Genomic DNA, 13,259 nt, shown 5'->3' on the forward strand with positions numbered 1-13,259 from the left:
TTCTGGCAGGTTCTTTCCATGTGGTAGGAAAGATAGTTCCTAGAAGCTCCAAGCTTACATAGTTATTTAGTTCGTGATTGTGGAAGAGAAGAGAAAGGACCGTTCTCAATAACCCAGCCAAATTCCCAGCGATGACTCTGCTATGTCTAGCTTGCATCACATTTCCATTTATCGCATTAACAGAATAAAGAAGTAAAACAATATGATTATCTCAATTGATGCAGGAAGAACATTTGATATAATAAAACAATTCATGATAAAAATTTTCAGTAAACTAAAAACAGGAGACTTCCTTGGTCTGATAAAGATTATCTGTATTAAAATCTACAGCCAACCTCACATTTAATGATCCCGCTGAGATTAAGAATAAGACAATACTTGCTATTACCAATTCTATTTGGCTTTGTACTGGAGGTTCTAGCTAGGGCAATGACACAAGAAAAGGAAATGAAAAACATAAAGATTGAAAACGAAGAAAGAAAACTTTCAAATTATTCACACAACAGGATTGTCCACGTACACAATCTGAAAAAATCTACAGATAAACTCTTAGAAATAGTAAGTGAATTTAGATACAAGATCAAGTTACAAAAATCAACTGTTTCTGTATACCTGTAACAAACAATTAGGAAATTAAAAGTTAATTGCCATTTATAACAATGCCATTTATAATAACATAACATATCAAAAGCCTAGGAATAAATCATGTGAAAGATTTTGAAGGACTTGATATAAAACTATAGAAAACTATAAAATATTGAGAGAAATAAAACCTACATAAATGAGATACAGTATAATGTTCATGGATTGGGTGACTCAACCTTACACAGATGTAAATTCTCCCCAAATTGACATAGATTCCATGAAATATCAATCAAACTTTTGAGACTGCGGGGGACAGAGACTGAAGTGGTTTCTGAAATGGGTATGAAAATACAAAGAGTCAGGAATAGTAAACTGTCTTGAAGAATAAAGTTGGAACAAACTGCTTGAACAGGTACTTCATAAGAGTCCAATAAGTATATAAAAGGTGCTCAATCTTACTAGTCACCAGGAAAATATAAAATAAAATGAGAAGATACAGCAGACCCATCAGAATGGCTAATGTTAAAAACACTGACAAAAGCCAAGTGTTGGTGGGAATGTGGAATGACTGAAACTCATACATTGCAGATGGGAATGTAAACTGCTATAGCCATTTAGGGAAATGTATTTGGCGGTATCCCCTAAAAGTGTTTGGCAGTATCTACTAAAATTGAACCTATGCATGGCCAGCAACTCCTCGGTACATAGCCAACAGAAACATGTACTTATGTGCACCAAAAAACATATACAACAATGAGAGAACATTTCATCATAGCCCTAAGTGGAAATAACCCCAATGTCCATAGAAAATATATATGTCGGTGTTGATAGGCCAACGTAAGTGAACAGACGACGCTACATACAATATGGAGGTAACTTACAAACAATGTTCAATGAAGGAAGCTGCACCTAATAGAATATACCGTATTGTGAATGATTCCATTTACATAGGTTCAAAACCAGACAAAACTAAGTTTGTGATATTAACCGTCAGGATACTATTTACTTATAGGAAGCAGGGAGTAGATAGTACTCCTGGGGAAGGGTACAAAGAACTAATTTTCGGTCTGGGTGTGTTCACTTTCATCAAGCTTATTATTTGTGCACTTTTCTGTATAATGCTGTTTTTAAAGACTTAATTTAACAAGTGAATAACGTCTTTCTCTTAGAATGTGAGGATTACATCAAATAATGTATCTAAAGCACCTGGTTCTTAGTATATGACTAGCCAATATTAATTAGCTCCCTTCCTTTAATGTTTGATATTCCCTGTTCCTTAGGTTGCATGCAATATCATAGCAGGATGAGCTCCCCTTATTCCTGGATCTGTACTTCAACAGGTCACTTGGGAGTTGAGGGGACTGGCAAGAAAGTAGTTTACATTTGCAAATTCATCCAAGGAATGGTGGCCACCTGGCCTCAGTGTGTTTAGGAAACTAAAGGGTTCTGGGCAGGAGAGCTGGTAGTGGTGAAATGGAGAACCATCTGGTCACCGGAGGTTCCAAGGTCAGAGTAGCCGGAGGGCACCCCATCAGAGCGGCATTTGGAGTCAGATTGGATTCTACAGGATCCCCCACAGTGCTACGTACTATCCACAGGACTCACGGGTGTCTACAGGAGAGCGTAAGAGCCGGAGGTGGGAGGGCACGGGGATGGAGGAAGCCTGCGGGTCCACCTGCGATAGCCACAGCTGTCGTCTTTCCAGGCCTGCATCACTGCGTGGAATAGGTGCTCTCGTTGCTTGGAGCCCGCACCTCGGTGGCCCCTTGGGTGGGTGGCCTCCTGCAGCTGGATACAAGGAGCGGACGCAGCGGGAGTACGCAGGAGACGCCGGATTGGTGGGCACCTAAGCCGGTTGGGTGGTTATTCCAGCTCCTTGGTGCAGGTCCTCGAAAACTCGCATCTCCCCACCTCCTAGGGGTCTAGTCCGCTCCGGATACCCCACTCAGGATCACTGTTAGGAGGACCAGAGCTGCCCCGTGAGCTCCTCCCACAGGGCGTGGCCTAATCCTGGTTCCACGCTCTGCGGAGATTCCTCCCACCCCAAAAGATAAGTAGGATGTCCTAAAAGGCTGAGCAACTCCTGGCGGGTAAGGGCCAGTGGGGAGGGAGCGAGGCCAGATGTCACCACCTGTGTGCACGCGGAAGCACAGAGAACGCAGAAGGGAGGAGGGCGTTGGGAGTGATTAAGGCAAAGCTGAGGCAGCCTAGTGGGACCTGCCAAGGGCTCTTTGCACCCACAGGTCCAAGGACCCAGAGTCAGGCGCAGGTCCCTAGAGCTCCTGGACGTGTCTCCTCCCCAGGTTCTGAGAGCAGCAGGCTGAGGCCAGAACAGGAGCTGCAGGTGTACCTGCGCTACAGGTGGATGACGAACTTAAACCGGACTCTGGGCTGGGATCTCACACCTATTATTCTTATAGTGTTCTTTCTAGTGGAGTTAGATCGTTCTTGTGGAGTTCTTCCTCTTTTTTTTGCTCTCAATTTTCTCTCTTCTTCTACCTGAGTCATTTCTAAATTTCTATCACCAGTATCACTCGTTTTTTCCTCGATCCGCTCTGCTCTGTTTCTTAAGCTTTCTGGTTCATCCTTCATCTCTTTTATCGAGTTATTCAGCTCCAGAATTTCTATTTGGTTCTTTTTTATAGTTTCAATCTCTTTGAAAAGGTACTCATAGTGTTCAATGATTCTATTCTTGAGGTCATTGAATTGCCTGTCGAAGTATTCTTGCACCTCGTTGAGTTTTTTCAGAACAGCAATCTTCAATTCTCTGTCATTTAACTCACAGTCTTCGATGTCTTTAAGTTTACTTTCTGGAGATTTTTCATTTTCTTTCTGTACTTCCTTCTTACCTTGGTTATTCATGATATTTGAGGTTATTTGAGGAAATGAAATTTTCTTTCTTTTTTTTGAGTGTGATTCTTTTGTTTAGCAGGTTGGTACGTAGAAGTCTTTCCTTTGTTTTCCTGTAGGTGGTGCTATCGCGCAATACTTTGTGTTCTTACCTGCAACGCGGGTACCTCCGGGATCTCTGTGGGGCGCTGTTCCCTCAGCGGTGGGAAGTGCCTGTATTCCCCGAGGAGGTGGGCGTCCTCCCCTTGGGCTCAGGGTACTGTTCCCTGGTGGGTTGAGGCAGGTGATGGGTCTCCTGGCCTCTGTGTTCCCGGGCCGCTTTCCTGTAACCAGAAGCCGCCAGCCGGCCATGCTTTCTGCGCCGCTGGAGCTGTCTCGCTCGGGCTGTCAGGATGGGTAGAGAAGGGGAGGGCAGGAAGGAGACCGGCTTTAGGGTCTATGGCTTAGTTCCTCTCGGTGGGTTTAACCGCAGTGAGCACAGACCACACAGGCTTGAATGTGGCTTCTGCCCCTTTGCGATCCGCAGAGTGCGGCCCGCGATGCCGCGCGGAGGGGCCACCGGAGGGGGAAGGGTGGGGCTGCAATTCCCGCCTTTGCGGCTTTGTCCGCTCGGTGATGGCGGCTGGTCGATTCCCGCCACGCTCCTCACCGCTCCCCTGTCTCTGATCCTGGGTTCAGCCTCAGTGTGTACCGGCCACTCAGGGCGGACTCCTACCTCCACCCCACGGTCAGCACAGTGGGGGATTTCACCCCGACTCTTCACCGCTGTCGCCGGGCCGGGTCCCCGGTAAGTGCCACCCGTGTCCGACTGTGTCTGTAGCTCCCGTCTCTGTCCTTCCCTCTCCCCTGTGCCCTCAGATATGCCTACCTCTGGATGTCTCGGTGCTCGGATCTATCGGACCTGTTTGTGTGTTCAGCGGAGAGTCCTTTCTTGAGCTATAGCTGTCCAACTTGTGGCTTCAAGGGGAGAAACCTGGAGGTTTACTTACGCCGCCATGGTGCTGACGTCACTCCTGGATTTTCTAACGTATAGGAGGTGAGATCAGGAAAACTCCCAATCCGGTAAAATACCAAATGCCATAGGATGGAGGATACATCTGTCACCTCCCTTTTCTGTGTAGTTCTGCCAATATGACACCCTGGCAGAATCTTTGGGATTCTGAGATCTGTGGGCTGTTTCCTTCTTACTATTGAAGTCCAAAACCTAATCCATCGAAATACCAAGGTAATAGATTTCCTCCTGGTTCATAAAATCTTTCATAAAACATGAAACATTTCAGAGGAAACGGTCACACTATGAGCTAAGGTTCTGGGATCCACGCGAGGTAGATGAGTTTTGGGTCTCTGGTACGAACAGGTTCCTGAGATTATTATTATTATTTTTTAAGATTTTATTGGGGAAAGGGAACAGGACTTGATTGGGGAACAGTGTATACTTCCAGGACTTTTCTCCAAGTCAAGTTGTTGTCCTTTCAGTCTTAGTTGTGGAGGGCGCAGCTCAGCTCTAGGTCCAGTTGCCATTGCTAGTTGCAGGGGGCACAGCCCACCATCCCTTGTGGGACCCAAGGAGTTGAACTGGCAACCTTGTGGTTGAGAGCCCACTGGCCCATGTGGGAATCGAACCGGCAGCCTTCGGAGTTAGGAGCATGGAGCTCCAACCACCTGAGCCACCAGGCTGGCCCCTGAGATTATTTTTAAAAGGCTTGTGTTCTGGATGATGTCTGTGAGCCAGCTGTCTTGGAAGTCTTCATAGAGTTAACAGCCTTTGGATGTGGTGGGCAGGTCTGGGTCTAGCCCACAGCGCCCAGTGTATCCCATTACAAATATTAAGCCCACTCCTGTGGGGTATCAGTCCCAGGCGCTGAGGCCTGTGTGAAAAGAGATTTCCTCTCGGTGATGGGTGTGTGAGCTAGAAAGGAATCCTGTAGGGCAGGGTGTGCTGAAAGGTGGACTGAGAACGTCCCTGGGGCCTGAGAAGGGAGAGCCCTAGGCTTGTTCAGGACCGATTGGGCTGCTCTTATGGAGTTGGTAGCTGTTAAAAAAATAAAACTAGGTGCCGGGGCTGTGATACAGACCACAGGGCACCCACTCATCACCCAAAGGGCATAGTTCCTGTGACGTTTTGCCTTCCACCGAGTTTGGGGACTTCACCCCACCAAATTTTGCTGGCAGGTTTTCATGTAAGCTTCTTGCTGTAGTGTGGATACTTGTGTTTGGTGAATGTGTCATAATTATCCATGGCTACCAGTTACACTGAGGTTGTAACACCATTTTTGCTTTCTGTACAACAGAAACTTTGTAAATAATATTTTAACATTTAAAAAATAGGGGGATAACAGAGGTCATAGGAAAGAATGGAGGAGCAGCTGCCACTGGCAGAGCTGGTGCCACCTGCAGGTGGCAGTGGAGAGCGTGTGCCTGCTGGCGATGGGGAACTGATACTGGAAGATTTCTTGGGAATGGAGTAATAATAATCCCAGGTGCCAGGCCAGTAGGGAAGGTCAGCCCCCAAGAGTGGTGGTGTAAGAGACCGTTAGCATGAGAACTGCTACTTTAAGGTCAGGGTTAACAGCCCTTAGCTTAAAACAATCTAATTGTAAATTCCAGGATGTGGGCAGTTGCAGCACAGAGACCAGAAGTCCTGTAGCTTATCTTATACTCTTTGAAGCTGTGTAGGTCCTGTAGTTTATCTTGTACTCCCTAAGACTATGGAAAATTACTGAGTGCCTTAGAAACGCTATAAACACCCTTAGCTTTAAGGGTTTGGGGTCCTTGTTAAAACCCGCTGCGTCGGGCAGAGACTGGGACCCCAGCTAGCTGGAAATAAACCTCGCTGTGTGACTTGCATTATCGTGTGTGTCCTCTGTCTGAAGGGTGGACGATTCCAGGACTTAACAGTGGCAGTTCCTCAGTAAGAAATGTTCATAGAAATGAAACACAAACTCCCAAACTCTGAAGAAATTGAGCAGGAGCATAGGTTTTATTATCTCCATGCATGCGGGAGAACAGGGAAGAACTTTTTCCTTCTGGTTTGAAAAAACAAATTTCCTTCTAGGAAAAAGGTGTCAATTTAAATGTTATCAGAGTAGCACATCATTTAGTTAAACAACCCATCAGGATAACAGATTCTGAAGTCCAGGTGTTTCTACAATTCTCCTTTGCCAGAAATAGCCTTTGGAAAGGGACAGAGGGACATTATCTGCTTATCTTACTGAGGTTTTCTCTTTCTTTCTTTCTTTCTTTCTTTCTTTCTTTCTTTCTTTCTTTCTTTCTTTCTTTCTTTCTTTCCTTCTCCCTTCCTTCCTCCTTGTTTGTTTGTTTGTTTCTTTTCTTTTTTTTTGCTACACAGTTCTGTAATTTTCAGAGCCAAGCACTGCAGTTTCACTAATTGCTTTGAAGAAAAATGCAAGACCCAAAAAACTTAGAAGATGCAAGGAGAAAGTCAAGGTGGGATTATTATTCTGTGGACTGCAGAGTGTGTGGTGTTTTATATGTACAGGAATGCCAAGAATATGGGACTATGAAACACAGATTGTATCAGACACCCAGTTATATGGGGCGGGAGGAGAAACATGGTAATAGGAGACACACACATTGCCGACTACTTTCCAGATAATTATAATAAGAATTCTTATAGATTTTGAAAATCAGAGTTGTATATGCACACAGTATTGGAAGTAAAATAGTTCTATAAGGCATAGTATAAAATCAGCAATCCCCTGGCCCCCTCCTCTTCCTGCGCCCCAGAAGCAACGACTTGGTATCTCTTTTGGTATATACCTCTCTGTTTCCTAATAGTGCAGTTTTGGTTTTAAATAGGTATTATCTACTTACTCCTAGGAGATTTAGTTCAAGTACACTCCCTCGCTGTCTTCCCCTCCCCACCTCCTGCTAATGTGGTCATACCGGTTAGAACAATATTCAGTGTTTATCTTGGCATGACTAGTCACAGCTCTGCTAGGTGATGTACTCTGAGTGCATTTTATTTCCTGTAAAATTTTCTGCTTTGCTCAGGATTTATACTAATCTGACTTTTTGTTTGTTTTGTTTCTTATGTATCAAATACTAATTCATCTCCAAATCCTCTGCCTCCTACAAGGACACTCATTGTTAATCAAACACATTAAGTATACCATCAATGAACTATTTTGTGTCCTCAGGATATATTCCCCTGAGCTCTCTGCCCTGGGATCCAGACTTGGTCTCTAGGCCCACTCCTCAGCTGTCATCCTGGACACTCCCTGCCCTTGCATCCAGCATTTTTTTTTTCTTTTCCCCAGGGTTAGATCCTTATATCCTGGATCCAGCTGTTTGCAGGAGTATAGTGTGGGAATAGGGCCAGAGCATTGTTTGGGGCATGAAAGTTTCCCTGATTTACAGTAAATATGACACGGATTTTAGAATATAACTGTTACGAGAATTGATGTAGCTTCCCTCTTTTCAGAGGCTAGATATTGGCAGCAGTAGAGCTGTTTGTTATTCACAGATGTTTTTCAGTCCTGAGGAGTGATTGTTAAAATGGCGTCTCCTTTGCCAGTTCTTGCTGTCAATCCCAGGATAAAGAAACTCCTAAAGTCCACCTCTGCCCTTCAGTCTGGTTGTTCCAAACAAGTACAGTAGCCATTGATTCTCCTCCTTTCGCCCCTAGAGTTGCTTTCCTTCGGGGGATGATTTTCCAGCCTTTAGTCCTTAGCTCTTTTTTTCACAAATACTGAGGTCTGCATTATTGATATTTTATTTCTCGTTCTCACTTTAGGACAATGTGCGGTGAAGAAGCAGAGATATCTTTGCTGTGATATCTTAGTCTTCTTTTCTATAAGTAGTAAAAAGAAATATTTTTGAAATCTACTACTATTTAATTGTCGATTTGCAAAAAAAATTTTTGTATAAAAAAAGACCAGATGGATTACATCACAATGCCAACAGTCTTTGGGTGGTAAGTCTATGTCCCCCCGCCCCCGTTTTTGCTATTTTTCCAGTATTTTCAAAAACTGGAACATTAACAGTGTAAGTTTACCATAAGAGAAAACTTAAAAACTAGAAAATGTCTGTAACTGAATTTTTAAAACCTTTTTTACTTTAAACAGAGAATTTAGACAGAGTTGTCAAAATGGTACAAAGCTCTTTGTATCCATCACTCTGCTTCCCCTAACATGAGCATCTTATAAAACCATAGTACAATGATTAAGAATAGAACATTAACATTGGATACTATTATTAATTAAATGACATACATTATTGGAATTTTCCACTAATATCCTGCCTTTTTTTTTTTTTTTAGAAAAGGAAAAGTAGGACTATGTGGGAGTGGCTTGCTTTTTCTTTAAAAAAATTTTTTATTCCCATCTGGAACTCATTATTTGAATGATTCTTCTATATCTGTTCTCTACGTATATCCCTTAATTTTCTTTTATATTTTCAATTTTTATCCTTTCCTACTTATTTCTGGGAGGTCCTCAATCTCATACTCTAACCCCGGAATCAATATGTTACCTTTATTTATTCTATGCTTTATTTCATCTCCTGGATTCTTTATTTCATCTGTTATATTTTTTATATTTTTCATACTTAATGGTTCTATTTGTTTCTTATTATTTTCATTCCCATTTCATATTTCTCATATCTTCTCATCTCTTTCAGCATATTTATTACATTTATTTTAAATGCTTGGTCCAACTATTCTAAGTCTGCCTCCAATGACATCTAAGCCATTTTGTTGATTTTGGTACAAGGCTGTGCTGTTATTTTGGTGTGTGAGCTCAGATTCCCTGCAGGGACCAGATGCTCTGTGGGGGGGCAGTGCCAAAAGCCAGACCCTAGTTGATGTCAGCCAGATGGACTCAAAGGGAGTGGAGGAAATGAGTGCTGGTGTGGAAAACCATGTTTAGACACTTCAGTTTAATATCACTCTTCTAAGGAGAGCAACTCTTCAGGTCAGGGCTTTACCTTCAACACCCCAAAAGTCATCAGTTTAGGGGAGGCACTTTCTATAGGATAAATCATTGGCTGTGAGTGTTGGAGGAAGGAGGGTACAGTAATAAATGACTGAAGCTAGACAATCCCTAAGTCATCATCCTAGCTGCCCCGATTTTATGTCTGTGGACTTCTGCACTATAGCCATCAGCAATTGTGTGTCTGAGGTAGGCTAGAAGAGGCAGAGTATAACTATCATCTATCTTATCTATCTATGTATCTATCTAGCATCTATCTTTTTGCCTCCTTAATTATCTTCCACAATTATTTTAGGCTCCTCTGCCTCACGCTGTAGCTACCTCTATTTTCATATTCTCTCTCCCTCTCCCTTTCCCCCTCCCCCTCTTAGGTTCAAAATAGCCTTCTCCCAGGGTTGCTTGCAGACTTCCTGTTCTAATCTAGTATCCATGTTTCTCTCTATACTTCCTCCAGGGTAGTTCTTGGTGGGAGGAGCCAGGAGTTAGTGCCAAATCACCATCTTGGAACTCTAGGAATTGTATATTTTGAAGAGTTAAAAAATTTCTGGGGCCGGCCCAGTGGCTCAGGCAGTTGGAGCTCCGTGCTCCCAACTCCAAAGGCTGCCGGTTCGATTCCCACATGGGCCAGTGGGCTCTCAACCACAAGGTTGCCAGTTCGATTTCCTGCCAGAGATGGTGGGCAGCACCTCCTGCAACTAATGATTGAACATGGCACCTTGAGCTGAGCTGCCACTGAGCTCCCGGATGGCTCAGTTCATTGGAATTCCTGTTCTCAACCACAAGGTTGCCGGTTCGACTCCCACAAGGGATGGTGGTGAGCTGTGCGCCCTGCAACTAGCAACGGCAACTGGACCTGAAGCTGAGCTACGCCCTCCACAACTAAGATTGAAAGGACAACTTGAAGCTGAACGGCACCCTCCACAACTAACATTGAAAGGACAACTTGGAAAAAATCCTGGAAAAATACACACTGTTACCCAATAAAGTCCTGTTCCCACAAACAAACTAACAAAAAACTTCTAACACCAATGCTCCTAAAATTACTTTGGTAAATTTTCTGATTTTTTTTCCCTTCTACGTTGGTTCATCTGAGTTCTCAATTTTTTATTAAATGATTTTTGGTTTTGTTCATACTTTGAAAGTCTCACTCCATTTATTTCCCCAAACTTCTTGGTTTATACTTTGATGGAACAAAATCTCTCACTCTATTTTTAGGGAAATATATTTCACCTATTAGCAAATTATTATTTTTCCTTTAAGCCTAAAAGGATAAGAGATGGTGATAGAGCCCACTGAGGTTCTTCTGACAAAAATTCAAGAACTTTTTATGGATGGAAGAGTGTTTCCAATTTGAATATAGCTACTTTGGCAATAAACTAATATGGAATGTGTTTAAAGGTTCCAATACACAGGGAAAAACTTTCAAGCTTTGAAGGCTTGATGTCTCAAATGGGACTTTTTCTAAATAATCTTGAAGCCTCTTCTAGTACAAAAGACAGTCACAAATACAACTTTCCAGGAAGGGGGTCTGTATTAGACAAGTGTATGATTGTAAATGTGCTGATCTTCATTTACATATAGACTCTGAATTCACCCACCATGATACCCTGACACGGAACTTAGCACATTCATCGTTCTAGTATCTGTCAAGGCTAATAGACACTTCCCAGGCCGAGCAACAGTCTCTGAAGGCCAGGTGTGTTGAGGAGTCCTTTGCTAGAAAAAAAATCTACAAGGGCAACTTTATGAAATGGAATTCTTTCTGTTTTTATGCACCCGTAAGAAAGAGAGCATTTTCTCTTATTTTACTGATGGCATTTTCACTGGCAGTTAGGAGGGCCTGCTTTTTTCCACACCAAGCACTAATTTCCACTGAGAAGGGACTTGGCAGGCCTGAGAAGTATAAATTTCCTCTATGCAAGGGAAAGGGCAGGATGGGGTGGTGGTTATTATCAAATGAATGTGGGGGCACACCAAAGTCTCCATTTGGAGTATGCAGAATTTGGGTCTCTATAACACTAATTCTATCATACATTTAGTTTCTATGGTAAAAAGTCAGTAATAATAGGCACAAATTTACACTCCTAGCAAATTATTGAGCTCATTATATTAAAAGATTTTTTACTTATTTTTTCACAATCATCTGTGTACTTTCTAATAGCTTTATGGGGTATTTTTGACAGACAATAAACTGCATATACTTAAAGTATGCAATTTGATGTACTTTGACATGTGAAAGCATCACTGCAATCAAGATAGTGAACATATACTCGTGTATATCACCCCCTAAAGCCCTCTTGTAATCCCTCCATCTCACACCTCCATTCTTTGCTCCCATCCCTAAAGAATGAATGATTGGGTTTTGGTCACAATACAAAAGTTTGCATTTTCTAGAATTTTATACTAATGGAATCATACAGTATGTACTCTTTTTTTTGTCTAGTTTCATTTACTCAGAATAATTATTTTGAGATTCATTCATGTGGATAAAATTTTCTTTTGTTTTTTTAAGTTTACTGGGTGACAAGTGTTAGTAAAGTGACATTTCAGGTGTACAGTTAGTAGTGATATTTCAGGTGTACAGTTGGTAAAGTGACATTTGAGGTGTACAGTTGGTAAAGTGACATTTCAGGTGTACAGTTAGTAGTGATATTTCAGGTGTACAGTTGGTAAAGTGACATTTCAGGTGTACAGTTGGTAAAGTGACATTTCAGGCGTACACTAGGTAAAGTGACATTTCAGGCGTACAGTTGGTAAAGTGACATTTCAGGTATACAATAGGTAAAGTGACATTTCAGGCATACAGTTGGTAAAATGACATTTCAGGTGTACAATTCTGTAATTCATCATCAATATATAACATTGTGTGTTCACCACCCAGAGTCAGTTTTCTTCTTCTTCTTCTTATTTTTTTTTGCTGAGTAGTACCCATTGTATGGATAATGAAAATCTGTTTCTGTTGATGGGTATTTGGGTGTTAGTAGTTTATGGCTTTTACAAATAAAAGTGTAATGAACATTCTTGTACAACTCTCTGTATGGACATGTGTTTTCATTTCTCTTGGGTCAATACTTAGCAGTGGAATGTCTGGGTCATATAGTAAGTGTATGAAACTACCAAACTCTTCCCCGACATGGTTGTACTGTATGTTCCTACCAGGAGTGCGTGCGAGTTCCTTTCCTTCACATCCTCACCGACACCTCGTATGGTGAGTCCTTCCAGCCATTTTAATAGGTATGTAGTGTTATCTCACTGAAGTTTTAATTTGGCGTTTCTCTAATGACCAATGATGTTGAACATCATTTCAAATACTTATTTGCTATCTGTATACCTTCTTTGGTGAAGGATCTGTTCAAATCTTTTATCCATTTTTAAATTGGATTGGTTGTTTTTATTGCCTTTCAAGAGTTCTATACAGAAATTAGATAGATACAAGTTCTTTATCAGGTATATCATTTGCAAATATTTTGTCCAGTCAGGGGCTTGTATTTTCATTCTCTTAACAGTGTGTTTCAGTAAGAAGACCTTCTCAAGGTCCAATATACTAATTTTTTCTTTTATATATTGTGCATTTAGTATCATCTCTAAAATACATTTGCTGAACCCAAGGTAAAAATATTTTCTCCTTTGTTTTCCTCTAGAAGTTTTGAGGTTGAGACTGAATATACAAAGGGACACTAGCCAGAGCATGTATGAAAACAGAACTCTGACGCACCACGCCTGCAGCAATTGACCAGAAGTGGTCAGGACTTGGTCCATAACTGCCTGCTTCCCTAAATTTTGCCCCCTCTTCCAACTCAGCGCCAACCAAAAAAGCCAACTGGGCTCCCCTAACCAGTGACATAAGATGCCCTTCTTCCAGTAAGCCCACTT

The 13,259-nt window shown here is 42.1% G+C and overlaps 2 long non-coding RNA genes across 5 annotated transcripts; one reads left to right on the plus strand and one right to left on the minus strand.

Moving 5' to 3' along the window:
* Positions 1–293: 293 nt before the first annotated feature.
* On the minus strand, positions 294–4,441 carry LOC141569009 (uncharacterized). The gene is made up of 2 exons (XR_012492382.1): positions 4,304–4,441; positions 294–3,819 (listed from the first exon to the last, which is right to left on the minus strand). It is a non-coding gene; the product is annotated as an uncharacterized LOC141569009 (long non-coding RNA).
* On the plus strand, positions 4,333–12,415 carry LOC141569008 (uncharacterized). Of its 4 annotated transcripts, none has more exons than XR_016022859.1 (4): positions 4,333–4,471; positions 6,785–8,046; positions 8,192–8,371; positions 9,841–12,415. It is a non-coding gene; the product is annotated as an uncharacterized LOC141569008 (long non-coding RNA). The 4 variants fall into 4 exon arrangements; XR_012492378.1 differs by having other exon boundaries at positions 6,785–6,882; XR_016022858.1 differs by having other exon boundaries at positions 6,785–8,371.
* Positions 12,416–13,259: the final 844 nt, after the last annotated feature.

Source organism: Rhinolophus sinicus, chromosome 12 (assembly GCF_057876585.1).
Source record: "Rhinolophus sinicus isolate RSI-liver-muscle chromosome 12, RSI-T2T, whole genome shotgun sequence".
Lineage (NCBI taxonomy): Eukaryota > Metazoa > Chordata > Mammalia > Chiroptera > Rhinolophidae > Rhinolophus > Rhinolophus sinicus.